The 27,216-nt window shown below is 41.5% G+C and overlaps 1 protein-coding gene across 4 annotated transcripts in view; it reads left to right on the forward strand.

Moving 5' to 3' along the window:
• ndst2b (N-deacetylase/N-sulfotransferase (heparan glucosaminyl) 2b) overlaps positions 1 to 27,216 on the forward strand; it is a 116,777-nt gene that overhangs the window by 28,092 nt on the left and 61,469 nt on the right. For 2 of the 4 annotated variants that reach the window (XM_060940026.1, XM_060940027.1), the window contains exon 2: positions 7,468 to 7,502. The exons of 1 other annotated variant lie outside the window; for it this stretch is intronic. The gene's annotated coding sequence lies outside the window, so the exon portion shown is untranslated. Of the gene's footprint in view, positions 1 to 7,467; positions 7,503 to 12,400; positions 12,624 to 27,216 lie in introns of those variants that run through there. One more of the 4 variants, XM_060940031.1, reaches the window with a different exon arrangement.

Here is a 27,216-nt window from a genome sequence, read left to right on the forward strand (position 1 = left end):
CAGGCAAGCTGGAGCCTATCCCAGCTGACTATGGGCAAGAGGCGGGGTACACCCTGGACAAGTCGCCAGGTTATCGCAGGGCTGACACATAGACACAGACAACCATTCACACTCACATTCACACCTACAGTCAATTTAGAGTCACCAGTTAACCTAACCTCATGTCTTTGGACTGTGGGGGAAACTGGAGCACCCGGAGGAAACCCACGCGGACACGGGGAGAACATGCAAACTCCACACAGAAAGGCCCTCGCCAGCTGCTGGGATCGAACCCGGACCTTCTTGCTGTGAGGCGACAGTGCTAACGACTACACCACTTTGCCGCCCTTATTTATTTTATTTCATCTCATCTCATTATCTCTAGCCGCTTTATCCTTCTACAGGGTCGCAGGCAAGCTGGAGCCTATCCCAGCTGACTATGGGCGAAAGGCGGGGTACACCCTGGACAAGTCGCCAGGTCATCACAGGGCTGACACATAGACACAGACAACCATTCACACTCACATTCACACCTACAGTCAATTTAGAGTCACCAGTTAACCTAACCTCATGTCTTTGGACTGTGGGGGAAACTGGAGCACCCGGAGGAAACCCACGCGGACACGGGGAGAACATGCAAACTCCACACAGAAAGGCCCTCGCCAGCTGCTGGGATCGAAACCGGACCTTCTTGCTGTGAGGCGACAGTGCTAACGACTACACCACTTTGCCGCCCTTATTTATTTTATTTATTTATTTATATTTATTTATAAATAACAAAGACAGCAGGTCCAATTTCATAATGTCTGCAGGATGTAGTGCAAATTATAAACACACTCATGTGCATGTGTCTGAAGTATTCATGATAACCAGAAACTTTGGTTTGGTGTTTTTTTCAGAATGACATGGCAGTGGCACTTAAGACTAAAAAATTCAGCCTGCAGTGGACTGGCATAAAATCCTGCTTTCAACCACAATGTTCCCGGGATTGGCTCTGGCCAATCTCCTGCCCAGTACATAATAATCACTAAAATACATTTTTCGAAAGATACAGACTCAGATGATTTCCAGCACGGATGATTTTCTCTCATCCTTGCACTATATTTTGATGTATGGTGTAGGAAACATACTAAAGGCTCGAAATTGTCTGAATACTAACAATTCACAGATTTTGGCTTTAGGTCTTTGACTAACAATTGCATAATTTTAGAAAAAAATAGCAATAGCAAACAAAAAAAAAACACAATAGCATTTTTATTGATGCTCTTTATTTGTAGCATTAATGAGCTTCAGAATGACTGCTGGCTTTTTGTTTGTTTTTTTCTTTAGTGTTGCAGATGAACATGGCCTTGAGCCCATATGAGGTGTCTATAACAGTAATAGAACTCAGTTTTCTCGAATATCTATCCCCTTCCACACTACAATGTATCTGGCACTAGAGAGAATTTTCATCATGTGGAATTTGGTGGTCAAATACATGCTGAAAAAATCCATCGAACAAAAACATGCTGAACTGGTCAAACTGGTAGACTATCTGTACCAGCATGCAAGTGCTGTTTAAAAGGAAACAGCTTCTGAATTGCAGCAACTAATGCTTCATTGTAGATGAGTTGTTTTTATTGGTAGATTTAATTAAGCAATAAGGAAGCTAGAAAATGCATTAAAAACTGGTTCTGGTAAACGGTCAGATCAAGCTGAATTTTCCAGCAGGGAATGTTGTTTCAGTGTGAATGGAAATCCAAAAAGCAGACAAACTTTTAATTTTTATTTTCAGATGTGTCTGTATTAGACTGTACATGGTCTTCAAAACTCAAAGGTTTTTTTTAAATCAACTATCGGCAGAGAGAGAGAGAGAGAGAGAGAGCAAGAGAGAGATAGCGAGAGAAAGGTTAGACTTGTATTTTGCACTGTTTTCAATAAGTCATATCTTTTAAAAAATCACCAAGTCACTCTGCTTTGCAAAAATAAAAAAAGTCTTTAATAAATCCGCTTGGGGACAGCTATGTAGGCAGCATTAGCAATGCAGTATTTAAACATTTATAAATATTTCAAAATCCTGTCAAGTTAGTTTATCATAGCTAATTGGCTAGCATAATCAGTTAATATTATTCACATTCAGAAATCCTGTCAGGGGCGGCACAGTGGTGTAGTGGTTAGCGCTGTCGCCTCACAGCAAGAAGGTTCTGGGTTCGAGCCCCGTGGCCAGCGAGGGCCTTTCTGTGTGGAGTTTGCATGTTCTCCCCGTGTCCGCGTGGGTTTCCTCCGGGTGCTCCGGTTTCCCCCACAGTCCAAAGACATGCAGGTTAGGTTAACTGGTGACTCTAAATTGACCGTAGGTGTGAATGTGAGTGTGAATGGTTGTCTGTGTCTATGTGTCAGCCCTGTGATGACCTGGCGACTTGTCCAGGGTGTACCCCGCCTTTCGCCCGTAGTCAGTTGGGATAGGCTCCAGCTTGCCTGCGACCCTGTAGAACAGGATAAAGCGGCTAGAGATAATGAGATGAGATGAACTAGAAGGATGCTCGGTACAGCGCATACCTCTGCCAAGGCACATATTTGCATCAACATGTAATCAATTGTTCCTTGGCCCACCTTTCCTCAAAATTTCATCAAAATCCATTCACTACTTTTTGAGTTATATTGGGAAAAGTCGAACAAACGGAAGCGAAAGCAGAACCTCCTTTCACAAAGTTGGTGGAGGAAATGAAGATCATGAACATGTATATTATATGAGTTAAAATGCATTTAGGCGGCACTGTGGTGTAGTGGTTAGCGCTGTCGCCTCACAGCAAGAAGGTTCTGGGTTCGAGCCCCGTGGCCGGCGAGGGCCTTTCTGTGTGGAGTTTGTATGTTGTCCGCGTGGGTTTCCTCCGGGTGCTCCGGTTTCCCCCACAGTCCAAAGACATGCAGGTTAGGTTAACTGGTGACTCTAAATTGACCGTAGGTGTGAATGTGAGTGTGAATGGTTGTCTGTGTCTATGTGTCAGCCCTGTGATGACCTGGTGACTTGTCCAGGGTGTACCCCGCCTTTCGCCCGTAGTCAGCTGGGATAGGCTCCAGCTTGTCTGCGACCCTGTAGAAGGATAAAGCGGCTAGAGATAATGAGATGAGATGAGAAAATGCATTTAATTTTAATTGCTTTAAAAAGCTAGCTGGTTAAGAAAATTGGTGAAAATCACTGCTAATTAATTAATTCATGTGGCTTTATATATGAATGGATGGACTAACCTTTTCCTGTTTGATTTCATACAGAGTATATGGAATAAAACTATATTTATACATCGATATTTTCATATACTCAAAGATTGACTTACTGTGATCATGGATCGACTGTCATTTCGTTTGTGTAGTTTTATTACTGGATGTCTTTGCTGATGGCATTGTATTATGAGCTTTAGTGATAACATGGTTGAAATAAATATTATAATAATGATTGATAGTATATTATGTGTAGATTTGCTCTGATATCATCAATCCGTTAAACTATATTAAAGAACCTGTGGCAGGAAAGAGACATCTCATTTTCTTTTGCCTTATGTACCATTATTGGAAAATCCACATGCACATTATATAGAGCATTTCCTCTTTTGTCTTCCTGTATCTTTCTCCTTCGTTGTGCTGGTTTGGGAGACTGTGTGTCGCTTTGAAAGACTGTCGGAAGAAATGACATAAACTATAGAGATAAAAAGAAACTAGTGTCCATTGCATAAAGCAGAGGTTCTGATAAGCATGTATTTAAGAATATATACAGTCTAGAGAAAGCTGGAAGGATGGAGATGCTGAGATTCACATAGATTGTTAACTGCAGATAGAGAGAGAGAGAGACAGAGAGAGAGAGAGATGATTAAAAGGTTAAACAGGGATGAAAAACAGATGCTGAAAGTAACAGATATACCTACACATACAAGAGAGAAAGAAAATAAAGATCATTTCTTTGCTTTTGGCAGAGCGCCTGAGTAAGATCTCCGCGTTCATGCTGCTTTAATAAACCTGGATCTGTCAGTGTGTTTGTGTGTGTCTGTGTCCATTTAAATGTCATTTGTATCTCTCCTAATTACTGACAGCACTCAGGCTGCAAAGCTTTTATTTTTACACACTGAAATAACTCACATTAAATGGAAATCAAGGTAATGTTTCTTTATGCTTGAAATGGAGAGAACAAAATGTGCATTTGGGCATGAAATGAAATGGAGGTGAAATACAGCGAAATGCATAAACCATTCAGAGCCATGTCGCGTTCCACTGACTCGCTCCAGATGCTAAGAGGCGTGAGCTTTATGACTCCCTCTGGCATCTTCCAGATTGACCTTCACTAAAGTGGATGATTTAATGGGCTGTGAAGGACTTCGCTCTAAGATGGAAGGAAGTGGAAACGTGTTAAGTTGCCTATACCGTGTGTTTATCAAAAGCCATGAACCTTGAATCTGAAAGCAAGGCTGCTCACTGTAGCATCAAGCCCCCTGACTTTGTCCACAACTCTGTTTTATTACACTGTCCGTCATGGCTTCATGAAGTGTCCGAGCAATGAAAACAGCATTTTTTGTGATTTTATAAAGGCCCTTCTTTCTCCCCCCCCCCCCCCCCCCCCCAAGACGATATCATGTTGAAACATAATGGAATTGTCCGTCTACTCTGCTTTAAAAAAAAAAAAACAGCACTAATGAAAATGATTAAGATAGTAGCCCACCACAGTAGCACTATTAAGATTTTTTTTTTTAGCTTTGGATACTTTTTGATATCCTGTAGAAACCGTGCACATGTGTAGAATATTAACTTGTTAATAATTCAATATTTGAGAGCATTCTTATTCCTGATGTGTTGGCATTAACTGCATATTCTTAAATTATTTAACAGTATCTAGAAAGGTTAATCAGTGTCTCTGAGAGAAAAATGACATGATTTTGCATAATAGCAATATGTATAGTGAAAATATACAAATACCTACAATAGAGCTGTAATGCAGCAGAATAAATGAGCTCTGTTAAGTGTACACATCATTTATACTGACACTTGAAGTTATGAATTAAGAGCAGAACGTAGCCGCAAGCGGTGATGAAGGACTCGAGCACCTCCGGTATACCAAATCTGGCATGAATCCAACAAACCACCAAGGAGGACAACGTCAAAATGTAACATGTGTCAAAATGCGCACAACAAAAAATAACTCCCTTCCTGTTGAGCATGGCTAATACAATGTACATTACAGTTTTGTTCATCTTGGGGCAGCCCACATACCTACCAAATTTGACATGGATAGGTAAAACTATATACCGGGCAATGACATGTCAATGACGTGGGGGCGCCATGAAGGCCCCTGGACACAGCCGGGGCCAAGCCTCTATCCCTGAGTCACAGCGGCCAGGACTGATGCGTGTACCAAATTTCATGAGTTTTCGCCCATGGGAACCACCTCAAAACTGGCCAAGTCTTGAAGAAAAAGAATAATAAATAATAAAAATCCTAAGGAAAACAACAGGGTCTTGCACCTCAGTGCAGCGCCTTCCGGTGGACACTGGAGGCTGCGCACCTCTGGTGCTCAGACCCTAAAAAGGAACACAGTTATCACACACACATTGGCTCCATTTAGAGGTCTTCTGCCTTTCATGAGCAGTTGGTTAGCACCAGTAGGTAAGACCATCTTCTTCTCCCCCCCAAGCTGTAATACTGGGATTTGAGTCAAACAGACTTTCCCCCTGGCTGAGGATTCTCCACTTGGGCAGTGAATTTAATCCTTCAGCCATATGGGATATTGCCTTATTTTGCCTCCAAATTAATGCCTGCCAAACAAATGGTCACATTAAACTGTATAAACTATAGATTTACAAATCACAAGTCGGATACAGAGGCTCTTTCTTATTAACACCATCCACAATGATGGGATATGTTTATGCTATCAGATTCCTGATTATAATAATACTCTTAATCGGAGTTAGTTGTTTGGACTTGGTGTTCTTAAAATCCTCTACAGATACAACTGTATCAATTTTTGCTTACGCACAGAGTTAAATTTTCAAACAATACCTAATGTGGTTCTTAAATAAATTAAAACGTAGTTCTGCTCCCTGATGCACAGCAGAATAAGCTACATTCATTGATTTCGATTCCAGACTGGCAGTACACACAGGCTAGTGAGATCAGGCTGGCAGCTCACACACTCAGCTGGCATACTGTAATAAGGCCGCTCTTCAGACACTGGCCACGCCGCCGTGCCTCTCGGTTCTCATTAAGAGGCCTGTCAGTCAGGGAGCTGCTGGAGGTGCACACTCTTGAGCTTACTCCACCATCACACTTACTCCAACATATAATGACACCTGGAGTCACAGAGTAGGAAGTGGGATTAATGAATTGCAAATACCCACAAATTAATATGTTTAACTGGGAGCAGTCGTCGCCCATAAGTCCTCCACCTCTGTGGCAGCGAGTGATTGAACCTCCGTTGCCTCCATTATTTAAGGTCATATGGATATAAAGGTCATGAATATGGATCAAACATTAATATGGATGATTGCTGCCCCCTCTTGACTGGCATGTTTTGAGATGCCTCTGAACTACATTCTCATTCACGTTTCGCACTGGGCACTGGAGTGTGTGAGTTTTAATTTTGTTTGTAATGAAGTGGTTGCTATGTTGATGAAGGACATTTTGCATTCGGCAGCAGTGATTAAGTACAGGTATTAAGCCAATGGTGCTTGATGACGGATTTATTTGTGAAATGTTCAGAATTTGGGGCGGCAGAGTGGTGTAGTGGTTAGCGCTGTCGCCTCACAGCAAGAAGGTCCAGGTTTGAGCCCCGTGGCTGGCGAGGGCCTTTCTGGGCGGAGTTTGCATGTTCTCCCCGTGGGTTTCCTCCGGGTGCTCCGGTTTCCCCTACAGTCCAAAGACATGCAGGTTAGGTTAACTGGTGACTCTAAATTGACCGTAGGTGTGAATGTGAGTGTGAATGGTTGTCTGTGTCTATGTGTCAGCCCTGTGATGACCTGGCGACTTGTCCAGGGTGTACCCCGCCTTTCGCCCGTAGTCAGCTGGGATAGGCTCCAGCTTGCCTGCGACCCTGTAGAACAGGATAAAGCAGCTAGAGATAATGAGATGAGATGTTCAGAATTTTTTTCTTTTATTTCTCACTAAATCATAAAAGAGGGAAACTGTAACCGAATCAATAATAATTAGGAGTTGATCATTCATAGGCGTTTAATGTTCTGCTGATTTCATCATAAAAGAAGTGTGAAGCATGAATTTACAGATTGAATAAACCAGGTTGCCTCTTGATTCGTAGAACTTAGTCTTCAAGAACGAAATTAAGATTCTAGGCTGGATGGCCACATGAAGAAAAATTTATTGTTAAATATATGAAACATTGATATTCACCTTTTTCCATAACAAACATGGCATTTTTATCTTGGTGCAATTAATTGAATTAAACAACAACCTAGGTGCTGTGTCTGAAGTACCTTATAGTCCAAAAGCTTATTTTTCATTTTTCTCTTGCAGGTGATGCCTGATCAGCACTTCCCATAAGAACAAAGGTAAGACTCTCCAATCCATGTAATGAGGTGTGTGCGTGCACGCGTTTTTATATACTACAATGTCAAACGTCAGTGTACAAATGTCCCCACAAGGATAGTAAAATCTGACAATTTTGACCTTGTGGGAACATTTGGATGATCCCCATGGGGAAATTGCTGCTGTGTTGTGGGCTTTTTTCTTTTTTTTTTAAACAAAAATGAAAAAAATAAAATAAAAGAGCCAAAAAGTTTCCTTTTCATTACTGAGGTTAAAGGAGATACGCAGAACCTTTATTTTTTAAATACATTTCTGAGTGGATAGTATCTCCATCCTTGACTCTTGTATGCTGCATAATTGGGAATAAAAAATATATATATTTTTCAGAGTTAAAATCGACCGCAAAGTTGGCATTTGAGCTGCCCCGCTGAGCCGGCCAGCCCTGAATGGGTGATGTCACAGCGGGAACCAGTGCTATAGACCAAAGCCAGACTCTGCAGGCGAGAGTGGTTGCAATGGACTCTTCGTTCAGATTTATTGGAGATTCTTTGGATTCCTCAGATAGTAATACATCTGACTGTGATAGTCCTGAAATCGGAGTGTGTGTACATGCTACTGCTATACACGTAGAACCGTATCAGTTCGAACCATTGGAAAGTGAATCCGATAGTAACATGTCGGCCACGGAGGCCTCCACCTTACGAAATAAAGCCAGAGAACAAAGCCATCTAGAGAATTGGATAGAATTGAACTGACAGTCTCATGTGACTCTCATTAAAACAGGATGGGTGTTATAACTTATGCAACATACATGTACATGCATGCATTTTCACTGATAAAACGTAAAAGGCTAATTAAATAATCAGATGAACTGAGACACTCACGTTCTGAAGCAAATTAAATAATCTTATTCCAGTAACTTAAATACACAATACAAGTTACATGTATTAATCTAAATGCAGGTAAACAACGAGTGCTGTTTTTGTTATGTAACCAAATGAGAGTCGCGTCTTACCCGTCTATGTTCTCGCTTCTTGAAGGCCAAGCTTGTGGTCGATTGTTTTGATTGTTTTGTTTCAGTTCTTCTTTCAGTTCTTTGTTCATTCGCTTCTTCCACGTAAGGGCAAGATATTGCTGCTGAGGCAAGCATATCCAGCAGAGAAATCTGACAGCTGGTCCACTCATTCTCCATTTTCTCCATACGGAGTACTCCGCCATTACTGCTCGGCTCACACTCTGGGAGAACTGGTGCAACTGAACTTGCTTTCCTTTTCTTGTAGTTTTCTTTTCCTTTAGTTGTTGGTACTGCACCCTCTTTCAATACGGGCTTATAGCCAACACTCCTCAACAGATCAGAGGTTTCGTACGAGTCTTCAGTAAAATGTGCAGAGCAGAAGAGAGACCACTTCGTAGGCGCCTAATCCGTGAATTTCTCACAAAATCCGTTCAAATCTTTGCAGTTTGAACATTCTTGGGCCATGAATGCAACATAAATCCACCTTCTGTTGTGTTGCTGCACCCTCCAGCAACACATCTACGTGGCATGGCGATAAATTAGCTCAAAATGGAGGCTCGAAGTTGCAGTCAGCTCTGTGTTTTAGTATAGCGGAAATGGCGAGGAGACCGATAGACTTCCTGCTGTGACGTCACAGATGTCAAGGTCATTCACTCAGACCGCTACCTATATGAATCACTTTAATCGTAAAAATTATTATTATTATTATTATTATTAGATTTATTGTTAACGCTTAAAACTATTCCTATGCTATTCTTGAGGTCTCAAGGCATTTATAAACAAAAAGTGAGGCCATGGCTCTGTGTATCTCCTTTAAGGTTAGGGTTAGGTTTAGGTGCAGGCACAGCATTAATTAACTGCAATAATAATTATGTTAGTGGAAGGTCCTCACAGAAATAGTGAAACAAACGTGTGTGTGTGTGTGTGTGTGTGTGTGTGTGTGACTTGCTGGTTGATTGGTTTTTGAGGCAGCATAGCATTAAAACTAATGAAATGTCTTTATTTCAGGAGAAAAAACCAAACTTTTAGCCTGTAATTGTAATAGATGCAGTTTTTGGACAGTTAAATGGATAGAGGTGAATATCTGAGGGAAATTCATCTTTGGATCTGAAAGGAGATTGGCTTTTAATACTCACTCAGAGTTCCTGGAAGCTATTATGCGATTACAGAAAATCGGATTCGTCTCCTGCTCATTTCCACAGAGAACAAGTAGTGCATCCAGACATTTCTGAAAAACTCCCAAAGGCAGGAAATGATTGGGTTGCTTCATTTTTAATGATACTAATTGCTTACTTTTTTCTACTAATTACTTATGGCCTAGTTAGTCATGATATGTAGGATGTTTGCCTGCTCTGAACAAAGTATTATTAAATGAGAGCAATTCAGTGATGAATGGAACCACTATATTTGCACTGAATACCTGCTCTGTGGATGTATTTAATTAGTTCCCATTTGTGTATCTCAAAAATTTATCCAAAAAAAAAAAGTGACCTCATGATGTGATGAGGAGGTTGTGGTGAAAAGAGCTTTCCAGCAGGCAGAGGCAGAAGAGTCGATCAGTGAAGGAAGGGACTCTTTATGTAACGCTACGGATTTTTATGAGAAATCATGCTTCTGTCAGCATTCTGTTCACACTACTTAATACATACTAAGCCTCATCTGCTCATGCCACATCAGCTCTGTTTCCATCAGCACTGTCACTGCAGCCAGGGAGATGACAGACTTGTTAAAATGTGTGGTACATGCATATTTCCTCACGCAGTGAGGTGAGCGTCTCTATCTCGCTTTCATATTCTTGGTCTTTGTCTGCCTCCTGTTTTGTACATCTAAAAGAACACTTGACTTAATGTAGTCATGCTTACAATTAAAATATTGTGTTTAATGTGGTATTTACATAATCTTGTGACTGAGGAGTACAACTTGGAAAGAAACAGATAAATGAATGACTGAACTTTCTTAATGTCTTATCTACGAATCCAGCCATAACCCGGATTTATGAGCAAGGATAAGAAGCCTTTATTTATCACACGCACACTTAAGCACAGTGAAATTCCTCCTCTGCATTTAACCCATCTGAAGCAGTGAGCACACATGTTAGCAATGAGCGCACACACGCTTACCCAGAGCAGTGGGCAGCTATGCTACGGCGCCCGGGGAGCAGTTGGAGGTTAGGTGCCTCGCTCAAGGGCACTTCGGCCCACGCTTCAGCCCAAGGCCGCTCCATATTAACCTAACCGAATGTCTTTAGACCGTGGGGGAAACTGGAGCACCCAGAGGAAAGCCACGCAGGCATGGGGAGAACATGCAAACTCCACACAGAAAGGCCCCTGTCGGCCACTGGGCTCGAACCCAGAACCTTCTTGCTGTGAGGCAACAGTGTTACCCATTACACCATCTTGCCGTTTATCTAGCTAACAATCTGACGTTTCAAAAACATTATTCATTTTCTGACTTTCTTAATTCTCATGAATTTTTTTTCTCATTTTTGCAAATCAATTTCTATATCATATTTTCCCTTTCGGGCGGCACGGTGGTGTAGTGGTTAGCGCTGTCGCCTCACAGCAAGAAGGTCTGGGTTCGAGCCCTGTGGCCGGCGAGGGCCTTTCTGTGTGGAGTTTGCATGTTCTCCCCGTGTCCGCGTGGGTTTCCTCCGGGTGCTCCGGTTTCCCCCACAGTCCAAAGACATGCAGGTTAGGTTAACTGGTGACTCTAAATTGACCGTAGGTGTGAATGTGAGTGTGAATGGTTGTCTGTGTCTATGTGTCAGCCCTGTGATGACCTGGCGACTTGTCCAGGGTGTACCCCGCCTTTCGCCTGTAGTCAGCTGGGATAGGCTCCAGCTTGCCTGCGACCCTGTAGAACAGGATAAAGCGGCTACAGATAATGAGATGAGATGAGATGAAATATTTTCCCTTTCATTTTCTTCTCAATTTTCGATATTCCTGGAACATTTATTGTGTTCCACTTGTATGACCAGGATAAGACAGTAACTGAAGATAAAAAAGGACATCTACAGTATGTTTTGCTTGTTAAAATCGCAAAGTTTCTGAACGTTCTAATAACATGCTGAGTTAACATTCGCTAATATTGACATTAGATATTTGTTACCCTCTGACAGGACTCACATGCCTCTTGTTTATAGTAACACTGACGCCACCCAGCATGTGCATAAATTTAGTTTGGATTACATGTTCTGTGCATGGAAAACTCATTTGTTGATCTTTGCATGTCAACACATTTGCAGTTTCTGTTGTGTCTGTGTGTGCAGGATGATTTTAATCTTTTTACTGGCAAGGGATGATTGCAGACGTTCCAGCTCTGTTTGGGTATGAGGAATAATCTGGTGGAATTTCAGGGCTTATTGTGTTCACTGTCTTTAATCAGAAGGACTCCAAACGGGCTTCTCTGAGCAGAACCTGAATAAACAGTGTGTATTAACAGATTCGATGGAAGCTCATTGCTCTTCTCTGCCCACATTCAAATTGGGAGGAAGTGTGTGGGAACAGAGGTGATCTGGGACAGGTGTGTGTGTGTGTGTGTGTGTGTGTGTGTGTGTGTGTGTGTGTGTGTGTGTGTGTGTGTTTTCTGTAATGGAAAGACTGGTGAGTGAGGATGCTTGCTGTGTTGCTATGGTGAAGCTGTCCTTTTAATTTCAGTGATATTGTGTGGGCGGTAACACACAGTATTTGTGTGCCTTTAGACTGAACCAAATTATTTGAATGTAAGCTAATTATCTATAAGTTGAAAAGGGTGTTGTTAATGTGATTCACTTGCTCCTTGTTGGGCATTTGTTCCTTTTTGATGTTTTCTGTGTGCTTTGCTGTTTGTGCTCTGCTGTGGGAAAGTTCTTAATGATGTGTTTAGAGTAAATGACTTCATTTAGTCTTAATGGTTTCTCTGTTTTCTTTTATTCTTAGCAGAAACAATGGTCTGAACACAAGCATGTTAAAAATAGTGTTGTAATTTGTGTAAATCTCTTTGCCATCAGCGTGAGATGTGATTATTAGACACATGGTGTGAGCGGCGTAGTCGCTGCCAGACTCTCCTCGTTTCTGTCCTGCTCTCCCTCTTCATAGATTTCTTCAGAGATGAAGGCAGCTGTACCTAACTATTGCTCATATGGTTTCTGGTCAGTCGTATTTCATTTCTGTTTTAATTATCTTTGATTTGTGTGCAGATGTGTATAAGATGTTCATTTTACAGTCTGATACAGCCCTGGTGTGAGCTGTATGTTTGCTATTGTAAGTGAATATTGCTCTGTAATGCTACTGTACACTGGTTGAATGAGTTAAATTGGGCATATTTTTTGGCAGCTGAAGTGCATATACATTTCTGATGGGTTTTCGTACATGATTAAAAAATAGTAATGTGTGTATGTGAGAGAGAGAGAGAGAGAGATTTGTGTGCTGTTTTCTCACAAAAAATCACATCAAGTTGTCTTTAGTGTAGCAGTCAAGTGTGAGTACAGAATTAGTAGGTTTTCTTTAAACAGACTGTATGCGTGTTGTGTGTCAGACCATGTTAATGTGTGGGTATATATATAGGAACTGGTGTGGAGAAGGAGGGGAATTAGAGAAAGTGAGGGAAGAGTTGGGAAAGAAAGTGTGCACGCGCTACGTGGGGTGTTAAGGCTCATTGAGGCTGACAAGCTGCAGCATGTTTTTCCCCTCTTTTCCTTTACAAGTACACACACACGTGCGCACACGCGTGCTTCTGTAGAAACTGCCCGACAGTTTTTCGCTTACAGTTTGTGAACCTGATGTGCCTTCTCTTTTGCTTATCATCAAGGATGGCTCTCGAGTACACAACAATATTTTCATTTTTGTGTATACATTTGCTGGTGAAAATTGCACTGCATATTAAATATTTGTCCGCAAAAAAAACCCCTGTACGATAAGGATCTCTGTTTTGTGAGGAATAAAATAAAGCACCTTTTCCAGCAGATATTTTACTTTTGCAGCCTCGTGTCCTGCTGTGCTCATGCTGGGAGTGATAATGGATAAAATGGGAAAGGCTGTTAAAAACTGGGTAATGGCCTTTTTCCGTGTCCATGCTAAGTGTATCTTAGATCAGAGATGAAATGATGAAATGAGTCACACTGACATATTGTTATTTGTAACACAGTATAATAGTAATTTTATTTCTTCCAGAACAGAGACTATGTGCAGTAATGAATTATAGATGAATATACAAGTTCCGCCATGGTGTGGGTTAGGATCTGATACACATCTTTGAGCTCTGTGAAAAACTACACCGCATGCATGTTTAAATCTCAATTTCAAAATAAAATTGTTTGATTCCTTGCCACATGTTGAGTCATGGGTACAGTATGTCTTTGTTTTGTACTCATTTGTGCAGTGGGTTTTAGGTAGACCTGTTTGGTATAAAGCTCTTTAACGAACCATACACTGTCCTGAATTCTTGATTCTGATTGGCCAGAAGGTTTTATATATATATATATATATATATATATATATATATATATATATATATATATATATATATATATTTTTTTTTAATAGCAGCACAGTTCTGAGATTAATATCTCCAAATCGCAGGGTTATATTAAAATGCATGTTATAGTCTGTTACCGTTTCTATAGTAACAACTTTCACTGGGACTTGTATGGCAGACATTTGACTTAAATGGATTAAAAGAATGTATGTAATCATTTTGCATTAAGGAGAAATATCTCATCTCATTATCTCTAGCCGCTTTATCCTGTTCTACAGGGTCGCAGGCAAGCTGGAGCCTATCCCAGCTGACTATGGGCGAAAGGCGGGGTACACCCTGGACAAGTCACCAGGTCATCACAGGGCTGACACATAGACACAGACAACCATTCACACTCACATTCACACCTACGGTCAATTTAGAGTCACCAGTTAACCTAACCTGCATGTCTTTGGACTGTGGGGGAAACCGGAGCACCCGGAGGAAACCCACGCGGACACGGGGAGAACATGCAAACTCCACACAGAAAGGCCCTCGCCGGCCACAGGGCTTGAACCCGGACCTTCTTGCTGTGAGGCAACAGCGCTAACCACTACACCACCGTGCCGCCTAAGGAGAAATGTATTTAGGATTTCTGGAAGGAGCCTCCAGTGTTAGCTTTTCAGTCAGAGGAAAAGTTCTTTTATGTTTCCAGTATGATAACGCATTCAGAGCAAAGCCCTTTGTGGGCTGCATATTTCTGTCTTATTGGCTTCAAGAGAGAAAAAAAGAGAGGCTAGTGAGGGGATGACTCTCTTGCTTTCTAGCCATTATAATGTACAGTGCCTTCTACGATTATTGGCCCCCTCTTGTAAAGATGAGTTGGAAAAAAATGCACCTTTTGGTGAAGTAGCTTCATCTCACACTTAGAGAAAAATCCAACCTTTAATTGAAATAAATTTATTCATAGAAAAACAAATCCCTCATCAAGCAATAATTACTTTCAGCAAAAGTGCATGTGCCACGATGATTGGCACCCCTGAAAATTATACTGAACACAATGCAACTGAAGCGTGTTTCCCATTTAAATTGGACGTTTGTGTTGATAGAAGTGTGCAGGAACTTTCAAGCTGTAATCCATGACTTCCTGATTAACTGGGGTACAAATATGAGGTGACACAGAGGCCAAATTCCCCTTAGTCATCCATCAACATGGGAAAGATAAGAGAATACACAGACCAAATGAGGGGGAAGTGTGCTGACCTTCATAAGTCAGGGAATGGATATTTAAAAAAAAAAAAAAAGTTACTTGCCTGAAAATGTCCATTTCTATTGTGAGGGCAATTATAAAAACGTGGACACCAACTGGAACTGTTACAAACATGCCTGGAAGAGGACCCATTTTTATTTTGCCCCTACATATGGTGAGGAGGAGGGTAAGAGAGGCAAAAATCCCCGAGGATCACTGTTGGTGAGTTACAAGAAAAAGTAAAATCTTGGTGTTTCCATTCACCAAAACCACCACCAGATGACACCTCCATGCCAACAGGTTATTTGGAAGGCATGCCAGAAAATAAGCCATGGTGGGTTTGGCATAAAAAGAAGGATGACTATAATGAAAAGAATCTGATCCCAACTGTAAAATATGGTGGAAGTTCTGTGATGTTTTGGGACTGTTTTTCCTCCAATGGCTCTGGAAACCTTGTTATGGTACATGGCATCATGGACTCCTCCATGAAATACCAGGACATTTTAAATCAAAATCTGGCTGTCTCTGCCAGGAAACTAAAACTGGGTCAGCATTGGATCTTCCAGCAGGACAATGATCTGAAGCATATGGCCAAATCAACACAAAAATGGTTTGCTGACCACAGAATCAAGTTTCTGCCATGAACATCTCAGTCCCCTGACCTGAACCCCATAAAAAACCTGTGGGGTGTGCTAAAAATATATCTATTGGCAGTTATTGGTGTTTAAAGGAACAGTCCACCGTACTTCCATAATGAAATATGTTCTTCTCTGAATCGAGACGAGCTGATCCGTACCTCTCCGAGCTTTGCGTGACCTCCCAGTCAGTCAGACGCGCTGTCACTCCTGTTAGCAATGTAGCTAGGCTCAGCATGGCCAATGGTATTTTTTGGGGCTGTAGTTAGATGCGACCAAACTCTTCCGCGTTTTTCCTGTTTACATAGGTTTATATGACCAGTGACATGAAACAAAGTTCAGTTACACAAATTGAAGTGTGGCGATTTTCTATGCTATGGAAAGTCCGCACTATAGTGACAGGCGTACTAACACCTTCTGCGCGCTTCGACAGCGCATTGATACCTTCACTCCTCTTCGGGTACGGCCAGGCAGGCGAATGCCCTGGTCCGTCCTCCCTGTCTAAAAAAATGGTACAACTCGAGCCCCATGGTAAAATTGGGACTTTGTCATTTTTCCGCATGAGGCCCATGGTAAAACCACACTTCCAGGAGGGGCTGCCGTCTGCCTCCCAAGCCGGCCGAGAGCGCTCCTCGTCGGGCACGGCCAGGCAGGCGAATGCCCTGGTCCGTCCGCCCTGTCTAAAAAAAATGGTACAACTCCAAGTGAAGGTATCAATGCGCTGTCAAAGCGCGCAGAAGGTGTTAGTACGCCTGTCATTATAGTGCGGACTTTCCATAGCATAGAAAATCGCTACATTTCAATTTGTGTAACTGAACTTTGTTTCATATCACTGGTCATATAAACCTATGTAAACAGGAAAAACGTGGAAGAGTTTGGTTGCATCTAACTACAGCCCCAAAAAATACCATTGGCCATGCTGAGCCTAGCTACATCACTAACAGGAGTGACAGCGCGTCTGACTGACTGGGAGGTCACGCAAAGCTCGGAGAGGTACGGATCAGCTCGTCTCAATTCAGAGAAGAACATATTTCATTATGGAAGTACGGTGGACTGTTCCTTTAAAAAAAAAGGTACGGTAATCACACAATCTCATTCTTGATCATTTTTCCTATAACAGCATGTCCTGTTAATTAATTTTCAGATTTATTCCACACTTCATTTGTTTGTAATTCTGATGTGGGAAGGTAGGTGTTCTTTTAAGTGTGCATTCGTTGTTCTGAAGCACAAACAAGGCTGCACATATCATATTGATCGAATGTTTAGCCTTTCAGCCAACTCATGAAGGCTGCCATGGGTATGTGGAGTATTTAGGTCTGCAGGCTATGACAGCCAGACGCTGACTGTCTCATTGTTTCTGAGATTAACCTTCTCATTGACGGTCTGCTAATAGCCGGTGAGCTTAGATTAAACCTAAAGGCTTGGAGGCTTAAATGCAATTTGGGTGTACTTGTATTCAGATTGATATTTAATTAGTCGATTATTTAATTATAGCTTTATGATAGCCATGTGCATATCAATTCCTTTGTAGTGGCCTATGTGAAAATAAAGGTATAAAATATTACCAGTTTGTTTTCTGTCCCATATACTGTATTAGGACCATTAATTGGGCTTCAAGTCTAACATTAGACCAGAGTTCACATACTCGGGCCATACTCGGACAGTCAGAGCTCAGATTGTGCCCAAGGCCTAAACACTCTTTGCTCCTCTCAACTAAATTTAGCCTTCATGTGCCTTTTGATTTTTATCCCAAATCTCTCTAAATATTTGACCAAATATTAAAACATCTCAGAAAGGGCCGGATCTGCAGAAAGCTCTCAGGCTGTCTTGAGGGTGTTGTCTGTCCACTGGTAGCTCATGGTTGTTTTTATTTAGCCCATCTGTGTGTTTGCAAGCCACCAATGTGGACCTGTGGTGGTATTCAGGTGGGTTGGAACTATATGACACACACAGACCACACAACCAGGCCTGTGTGAGATGCTCCTTTGAGGTAAAAGTATCAAATTATGTAAAGAATTGCAGGGATTACAAACAAGACAAAAATAAATTGCATTTCAGATACCTTCTTGAACTAAACATATGGTGTGGCCCTTTACATCTGTGTGGGCATTAGAAACTGATCCACACACTCAACACTGCATCACAAATGTATGAATTTGGAATGCATGCAGATGAGTGCTGAATGGATGAAGCAGCATTGGGCTCAGACTATTTTTTTTTCTATTTTTTTTAAGTGAGATGGCCTTTTGATTTCATAAAATCTATGAAATTTAGTTTCCTCTGAATTTTGGTAATTGTGATATATGTTTATTTTTGTAATATCTCACAAAATATCAGGCCATTCTGTGGCTGGGAAGTTATTTAATTTGAGGGGATTCCCTAGCAAATAATGTGCATGAAATTGCCTGCTTCGTACAGTCAAGAGGAATTCCGTGTGCACACGTGCAGGTTTACCTTGACTGTGCACCGACAGTTACATCATTCTGTCACTAAACGAACAGTTGATCACACTGAGGTGCTCGCTGACCTCCAATATTTATTAGTTTGGTCTTGTGTTTCCTTTCCTTCACAACATAACGTCTTTTCTTCTTGCTTTCCGTAACTGTAGTCAGTCTTTCACGTTTCATTCGCACACTCACATCGTCCATTTTTCTCTCCTGTTTCATATTTGTATCCCACAATGCCTTGCGCGAACGGGGAAAGCCCACCACGTGATGCATGACGTAGTATCTTGAATTGGGTCATGGTGAAGCAGGAAAAAATAGCGGAGAATTTAGGGCCATGTGGCCCTAAATTCATTAATTGTTCTATTTAAAAAAAAAAACTAATAAAATTGGAAGTCTATGATTTGAATTCAGTAGTTTTTGGTCCACTAAACAAAAATAATTGGGTGTCAGGGAAAATTCTTTTTATGATCTATACTTGAAAAATCTGAAAGGCAGTCTGCCTTTAATCTAATCTTTCGTCAGAAATATTTGCTCATGTATTAAGTTCAGAAAATCCATTTATACCAGAGCTCCCCCTATAAGAGTTTAAAAGATGGCAGGAACTGGATGCATGAGTATACTACAGGACATTTCTACAAGTGTACGGTACATCATTCTTCTTCTTGCTAACAAATTACAGAAATAAACTCTGTTGTTCTTGCCAAATGAGGAATTACTAATTATTTTTTTTATCGGGACATTGTTTGTTTTGAAAATGGTTTTACTTAATGTTTTTGTGTGAAAAAAAATGTTAAAATGAAACTATATAGAATTCCCATGTACATAACCTCAAAATACCACTCATTTGATGTAATTTGTTTTTGTTTTTCATGGGGACGCCAATATTTCTGAGGCTTACTTGCTTGAAAATGTCCATTTCTACTGTTAGGGAAGTACAGTGAGGGGGATGGTAAGAGAGGCAAAAAATAAATAAAAAATCCCCAAACATCACTGTTGGTGAATTCCAAGAAAAAGTAAAATCTTGGGGTTTTCAAGTCTCCAAAACCACCAGCACATGGCACCTCCATGCCAACAGATTATTTGGAAGGTTTGCCAGAAAAAAAAAGCCAGAGTGGGTTTGGTGTAAAAAGAAGGATGAAAAGAACCCTATCCCAACTGTAAAATATGGTGGAAGTTCTGTGATGTTTTGAGGATGTTTTTCCTTCAAAGGCCCTGGAAACCTTGTTAGGTTTAACCTTGTTAGAACTCACATTAAAAACAACAGAGTTGTTTATGCCCTTGTCATCGTAATCATATTGTAATAGACATAAACACACAGTATAATTGCATCTCTGTGAAATACTATTTTTTTATTTGTTTAGCCCAGCATTCAGGTGGCACGGTGGTGTAGTGGTTAGCACTGTCACCTCACAACAAGAAGGTTCTGGGTTCAAGCCCAGTGGCCAACGGGGGTCTTTCCATGTGGAATTTGCATGTTCTCCCTGTGTCCACGTGGGTTTCCTCTGGGTGCTCCGGTTTCCTCCACAGTCCAAAGACATGCAGGTTAGGCTAATTGGTGGCTCTAAATTGACCGTGAATGTGAACGGTTGTTTGTCTCTATGTATCAGCCCTGCGATGATTTGGCGACTTGTCCAGGGTGTACCCCTCCTCTCGCCCATAGTCAGGTGGGATAGGCTCCAGCTTGCCCTCAACCTTGCTCAGGATAAGCGGTTACAGATAATGGATGGATGGATAGTCCAGAATTCCTATAATGAAAAAGAGCTGCCTTCAGTCCAAACTAATGTCAGAAAAATATCAAACTGTTGATTCTGTGTTATTTCTGAGGTGACATTTACAGTTTAGAGAACACTTTGAGAGCAGAAGATACTGTTAGTTTGTGGTATACTTATCCTCTGATTTATGCAGTAATTTGCTGATATTGGCAGTGGGCTAGTGTGTTTATCTGTGTGAAACACTTGGCATACATTAGTGCGGCCACATTGAGTATGGCACAATTAGAATGTCGAAGTGAGAGAGGAAGTGCCTGTGTTTATTTAGAAATGGGGATACAGTCACATGGTTCTAAAAGTGTGGATATACATTATGAAATTCTAATGATATTGACATATACTCACCAGTGTACGAACTGTACCATGCTGATGTCTAAGATACCTTTCAAACAATTCTGAATGCATACTTCATAAAATCCTCATGCAGTAAAAACCATTTGTGGATATCAGTGTGTATGCACCAAAGGCATAAAAGCCCACACAGTGATGGATCTCTGAGAATGTTTGCTGATTTTCCTCCCTGCAATTCATAATCAATAAAATGAGGCCAATCGGCTCAAGCACACGGCAGAGTGAATCATACCAATCAGTCTGACTTGTGCTTTCTAAAGAGATCATTGTGTCTATCTGTGAGAGCGGAGAGCAAATGTATTTTTAGCGACTGAGTCAAGCCCACCTTGATAAAAAATAATTGCAGTGCATTCCCAGATAAGCAACACTTGAAAGTAATAGAATGTGCAATTAAGGGTGCTAAGCCTGCGCGATTTTGTGCACTGAGATCTTTGGGAGAGTGTGAGAGATCGCAGCTGGAGGCAGGTGAGCCAAGATCTTCAAACGCTACTGATGAAGAGAACGGCCTGTTCAGATTCCTCTTCAAAGGGCACTAGGGGACTTATTAAAGGCTAATGTGCTGGATTTGGGTAAGAGATACTTTAAAGGAGGTGAATTTCTGTGTACTTTTATGCCGAACTCCTTAGTGGATGTTATCATTTGAAGTATGTCAGTATTTTTGAACGGTTTCTATTTTTACGTTACCGTGAAGTGTAACTCTTGTACACTTTGCAAAGTGAAACTGTAATTCACATAAGGTTCATGTGTATTTGGTGGACCAAGAGCCATTGTTTAAACAATATTTCTGCAGCTATTTAAGTATTAGTACAGCTTATAAATGGCAATAGTGGCAATAACTCAGTGATGTCCATTCCGAAGCATGTAAATGATGCATTTTGATGCATCATTGCCTGTTTTTTCCTCACTTCAATTACACTCTTATCTGCTGTCTTCTTGGATTTACCATTCTTCATTTATTCATTTATTACTCCTGCTTTGCAAATTATTTACGTTCTTGGAGATGATATGCTTGTTAACATTTTCTTACCCTTGTTAACCTTTTTAATATGTTGTGATGAGTACATGATGGAACAATCTGAATTGTATGTTTAGATTTACATTTAGATTTGCTTAATCTAAAAGCTCTCATTTTATATCCTTACTCGGAGGTTTTGCTGGTTGGCGAATGTGAAATGTCAAGACTTGCGTTTTATTTATTCCTCATGTTTTTCATGAACTCGTTCAGTCCTACATATCAAACTGAGCATTAATGTTACGGTTCATATCGAGTGCACTGAAACTGAGCACGAGCTTGTAAATTTCAGTCTCATTTCAATGTTAAATGGCCTGCTTTTGGGCGGCACGGTGGTATAGTGGTTAGCGCTGTCGCCTCACAGCAAGAAGGTCCTGGGTTGGAGCCCCGGGGCCGGCGAGGGCCTTTCTGTGTGGAGTTTGCATGTTCTCCCCGTGTCCACATGGGTTTCCTCCGGGTGCTCCGGTTTCCCCCACAGTCCAAAGACATGCAGGTTAGGTTAACTGGTGACTCTAAATTGACCGTAAATGTGAGTGTGAATGGTTGTCTGTGTCTATGTGTCAGCCCTGTGATGACCTGGCGACTTGTCCAGGGTGTACCCCGCCTTTCGCCCGTAGTCAGCTGGGATAGGCTCCAGCTTGCCTGCGACCCTGTAGAAGGATAAAGCGGCTAGAGATAATGTGATGTGATGTGATAGCCTGCTTTTTTTTCCACTTGGTTAGAACACAATACTACAACGGTACTAATATACACTCCCTGCCACTTTTTTAGGAACAATCTACAAATAATGGGTCAGACCACCTCCGACTCTGAACAGGCCCTTTTAAATTTTTTATTTATTTTATTTATTTAATTTTTTTGCATGGGGCGGCACGGTGGTGTAGTGGTTAGCGCTGTCGCCTCACAGCAAGAAGGTCCAGGTTCGAGCCCCGTGGCCAGCGAGGGCCTTTCTGTATGGAGTTTGCATGTTCTCCCCGTGTCTGCGTGGGTTTCCTCCGGGTGCTCCGGTTTCCCCCACAGTCCAAAGACATGCAGGTTAGGTTAACTGGTGACTCTAAATTGACCGTAGGTGTGAATGTGAGTGTGAATGGTTGTCTGTGTCTATGTGTCAGCCCTGTGATGACCTGGCGACTTGTCCAGGGTGTACCCCGCCTTTCGCCCGTAGTCAGCTTGGATAGGCTCCAGCTTGCCTGTGACCCTGTAGAACAGGATAAAGCGGCTAGAGATAATGAGATGAGATTTTTTTTGCATCGATTCCACACGCTGTTGGAAACTTTCCGATTCTGCTCCATGTTGACATGTTTTCATCGCATATTTGTCAGTTTGTCAGCTGCACATTCATGCTCCAACTCTCCTCTTGTACCTCAGAGTACTCTACTGGATCAGCTCTGGTGACAGGGGAAGCCAGTGAGGTTTGATGAATTCCTTGTCATGTTCATGGAACCATTTTGAGACGACTTGTGTTTTGTGACATGGCACGTGATCATGCTAGATAGAGCCATTATAACGTGGGTAAATTGTGGCCATAAAGTATTGCACATGATCAGCAGCAATACTCCAATACTCTGTAGCATTCAAAAATGCTTGATTGATATGAAGGCGCCCAATGTGTGGTAAGAAATGATTTATACACCATTACGCCACCAGCAGCAGTCAGAACTGTTGACACAAGGCAGATTGGGTCAATGGATTAATACTGTTGACATCAAATTCTGACTCTACCATCTGCATGCCACAGAAGAAATCATGATTCGTCAGACCAGGCTACGTTTTCAACCTGGAGCTTGAGTGAGTCTGTACCCACTGTTTCATCAGATTCCTGTTTTTGGCTGGCAGGAGTGGAACCTAATGTGTGCTTCTGCTGTTGTAGCTCATCCACCTGAGGTGTCACTCACTGGATTTTTTCCCCTTTTTTTGCACTATTCTGTGTAAACACACATCTTGTCTGTAAATATTCCAGACGATCAGCAGTTTCTGAAATACTCAAATTGTCTGGCTCCAGCAACTATGCCATGATCAAATTCACTGAGATCATATATTTTTTTGCCCATTCTGATGTTTGACGTGAACATTTAACAGTAGGTCTTGACCTGTATCTTCATGATTTTATGCATTGTGCTACTACCACAAGAGATAATTCTGTGAATGAGCAGGTCTGCAGTCCCTCTTAAAGTGGCTGGTGAGTGTATATTTCTCCATTCACCTGCAAAAGCCACAATGTACAGTGGGTTTTAGGGACAGGCTATTTCAGGACAGATGTTTAAAACAGTGTCTAAAAAATAGTTCACACCATGGCAGCTGTGCACAAAGTGTTAGTGTGAAATTCCTCAGCTAAAAATTCTTCCTAAAAAAAGGCAGAATCTAAAGGTTTCAGGCATGAACACATTTTAGTGCATGTGACTCATTACCACTTGCCTGTGAGTGGTTTCACATCAGTTAAATTTCTCATTAAATTCTAGTGTATTGGACGTGAACATATCTATTGTGTCGCTTAGTCTCTAGATGACTGGGGCCATTACTGCACACTACATTAATAATCGACTTCAATACTTCTACAGTAGATATGAACTCGGAGAAGGAATGCATTCCAAATGGATCTTATTGATTTTGTATGTGTCTCCCTCTCGGTCGCATTAAATGTCTGATTTTTCAGAAAGATGGAGAACCCCTAGTGCTCTGCTGCTGGAGCATCCCTCTCAGTGTTGTCATGGAGACGGACTTAAGCAGCTCCTGCGATGCCAGTAATGTGTTAGCATCTAACCTCGCTTATGTGATGCCCATCCTCTATTTTGCTTGACTTTATTTCACACTCTTAGAATTTAAAAGAGAGTTAATACTGAACTTCATGTCACATCAACTTTAAAGGTAGCCTGCCTTTCAGATTTTTCAAGTGTAGGTCATAAAAATAATTTTTTCTGACACCGAGTTATTTTTGTTTAGTGGACCGAAAGCAACTGAATTCGAATCACAGGCTTTCAATTTTATTAGTTTGTTGTTGTTTAATAGAACAATTAATGAATTTAGGGCCACATGGCCCTAAATCCTCCGCTATTCTTTCCTGCTTCGCCATGACCCAATTCAAGATGCTACGTCGTGCATCACGTGGTGGGCTTTCCACGTTCGTACAAGGCTTTGTGGGATCCAGATTGAAACAGGAGAAAACAATGAAGGACGTGAGTGTGCAAATGAAATGTGAAAGACTGACTACAGTAACGGAAAGCGAGAAGAAAAGCCGTCATGTTACGAAGGAAAGGAAACGCAGGACCAAACTAATAAATATTGGCGGTCAGCGAGCACCTCGGTGTGATCAGCTGTTTGTTTAGTGACAGAATGATGTAACTGTCAGTGCACGGTCAAGGTAAACCTGCGCATGCGCACACGGACTTCCTTGGTCTGCTTGACTGCATGAAGCGAGCGATTTCATGCATATTATTTGCTAGGGAATTGCCTCAAATTAAATAACTTCCCAGCCACAGAATGTCCTGATATTTTTGAGATATTACAGAAATAAACATACATTACAATGACCAAATTTCAGAGGGAACTAAATTTCACCGATTTTATGAAATCAAAAGGCTGTCTAGCTTTAAGATGAATAATTAACGCATTAAACAGGACTAGTGAACTAGACTACTGGATATCAACCATGCTTGTGAGCAACTTTTAATTCCTGCATTAATAGCAATCACTTTCAAATGTTACAGTAACTCCACATCACACCAGACCCTACAATTACCATTTGAGTGAAAGTTGCCCAGTTTGTATACCTCCTACAGAAGTGGGCACACACACACTCCACACCAAATATAATCACACTATACATAGAGCTTGGACAGATTTGCACAGTAAACTAAGATTTGCACATTGAACAATATTGCACTGTCCATGAAATTTTCACAGTAAATTGTACATCAGATTATATGTGGCACATTAGACTGTATATATTTGCACCAGATCATATATTGTACATTAGACTGTACATTGTATAGGCTGTTGTTGAGCATACATTAAAATGATTGTACTGTACTTTCAACTTATGTATTTTATTTTTATTTTACTATCCTCCCTGCATTCATAGTGGGCAGCAAAGGAAGAATTTTGTTGTACTGGGGAAACTTGTTTTATCTGTCCATATGACAATAAATGGTTTGACTTGGGCAGTGAGCTGTACTCAGTGAACATGGCCCCCCAGTCTCAGCAGGGGTCATTACTCTAGTGTACACAGAGTGAAATGCGAAGGCAGAACTGTTTAGCCTTCAGCACAGTGTGTGCACTGTTAACAAATTCTCTACAGACACGAATAAATGACAGGAGATAAAGGGGAAGCAGTGGGAGAGTTTGCAAAAGTTCATAGAGGTTTAACCAAAGCCAGGCCATGAGCCTCTGCTAATATGAAATGCCCTTTTAAATTTTAAATTATCATTTTAGATCCTAAATGGACTTACTGGTGACTGTTTTCTCTGGGATTTCTGCCACCTCCCAAAAACATGAATTGGCCGCAGTAAATTGCTCCTAAGTGTAAATTAGTGTGTGTGTGTGTGTGTGTGTGTATGGGGCACTGCAAAGGACTGGTGTCCCATCCAGGTTATATTTTCACCTGGGATAGGAACCAGACTCCACCATGATCCTATGGGGGCACAATAGAAAAGTGTTCATTCTGTAGTCTGGAGATTGAGTTTGCATCCCACGATGCCATAGCCATCTGTGGCCGGGAGTACAAGAGTGTTAAATTGGCCATGTTCTTTGGGTGGGAAGGATGACATACTGTCTCTCTCTTGTCTCTCCTCACCAATTATGGGCAACAAATAAACTTGACTTGACTTGAACTGTGAGCTCATGTATGCAGAAGCGGCGGATATTGTTTTCCTAGGAGTATGTTCCTGTGTTGCTCTGTGACACAGTATGAAAAGAAATTCAAAAAGATGCACTTGGCTGGCTTCATGTGTCTTGGATGCTAGCCCTCACATTTCTACAGACCCTTCCCACTCATGTGACCTTCGTAAACGCGACCGCCATTTTGGACATGAAGAAATAACGGTTTATGGCACAGACCCTTTCGGTTCTCGCTCATCTAGCTGCTACAATGACTGCTTAGACTGCAACAATAATACCTAACACACATTTAAGTATCCGTCATAAAGACGTGAAACTTGTCGAGTGACGAGTGTGTTCATTGATAAGCTAACACAATCTAAAAGTAGACATACCATCACACTGCCCTGGCGCTGTGTACAGTTTACCTTCTATGGTTTGTGCACTCACTATTTGCCATTACTTTCTCCAACCCAGTGTTTGAACTATGCCGATATTTTCAGGGGGGGTCCCTTTTTTTCCCTTGGGGGTGTGTGTGTGCTTGCGCTTGTCTCAGAGCGTGGATCTCCAAACACATGAGAAGCCTATCTTACACACATATCACGCGGACTCCACACCTCCACACACGCATCGCGTCTGAAGTCATAACTCATCAGGGGAAATCGTGTCCGCATTGGCATGTTCAAAAAAAAACCTCGCGTCAACAATGATACCACACGCAAGAAAAAAAAACAGTCAGGCTACTCAACACATCTGATCCACAGCAGCACCAAAGCATCACTGGAAATCATGTCAACAACCAATCTTCCATTTCAACACGCGTCAACAAACAAACGGCACCACAAACATGAACGAATCGGTCAGGCTACCGATTCCAAACCCACAGCAGATGAATAATTAAATGCATCTTACCTTAAAGCAGAATCGACCACAAAGGAAGTGTGTTGGCACTGTTGGCACACTTCCTTTCTACTAGTTTGTGTCCCCAACCTGGCAGCAGCAGTTGTTGTCATA

Source organism: Neoarius graeffei, chromosome 14 (genome assembly GCF_027579695.1).
Source record: "Neoarius graeffei isolate fNeoGra1 chromosome 14, fNeoGra1.pri, whole genome shotgun sequence".
Lineage (NCBI taxonomy): Eukaryota > Metazoa > Chordata > Actinopteri > Siluriformes > Ariidae > Neoarius > Neoarius graeffei.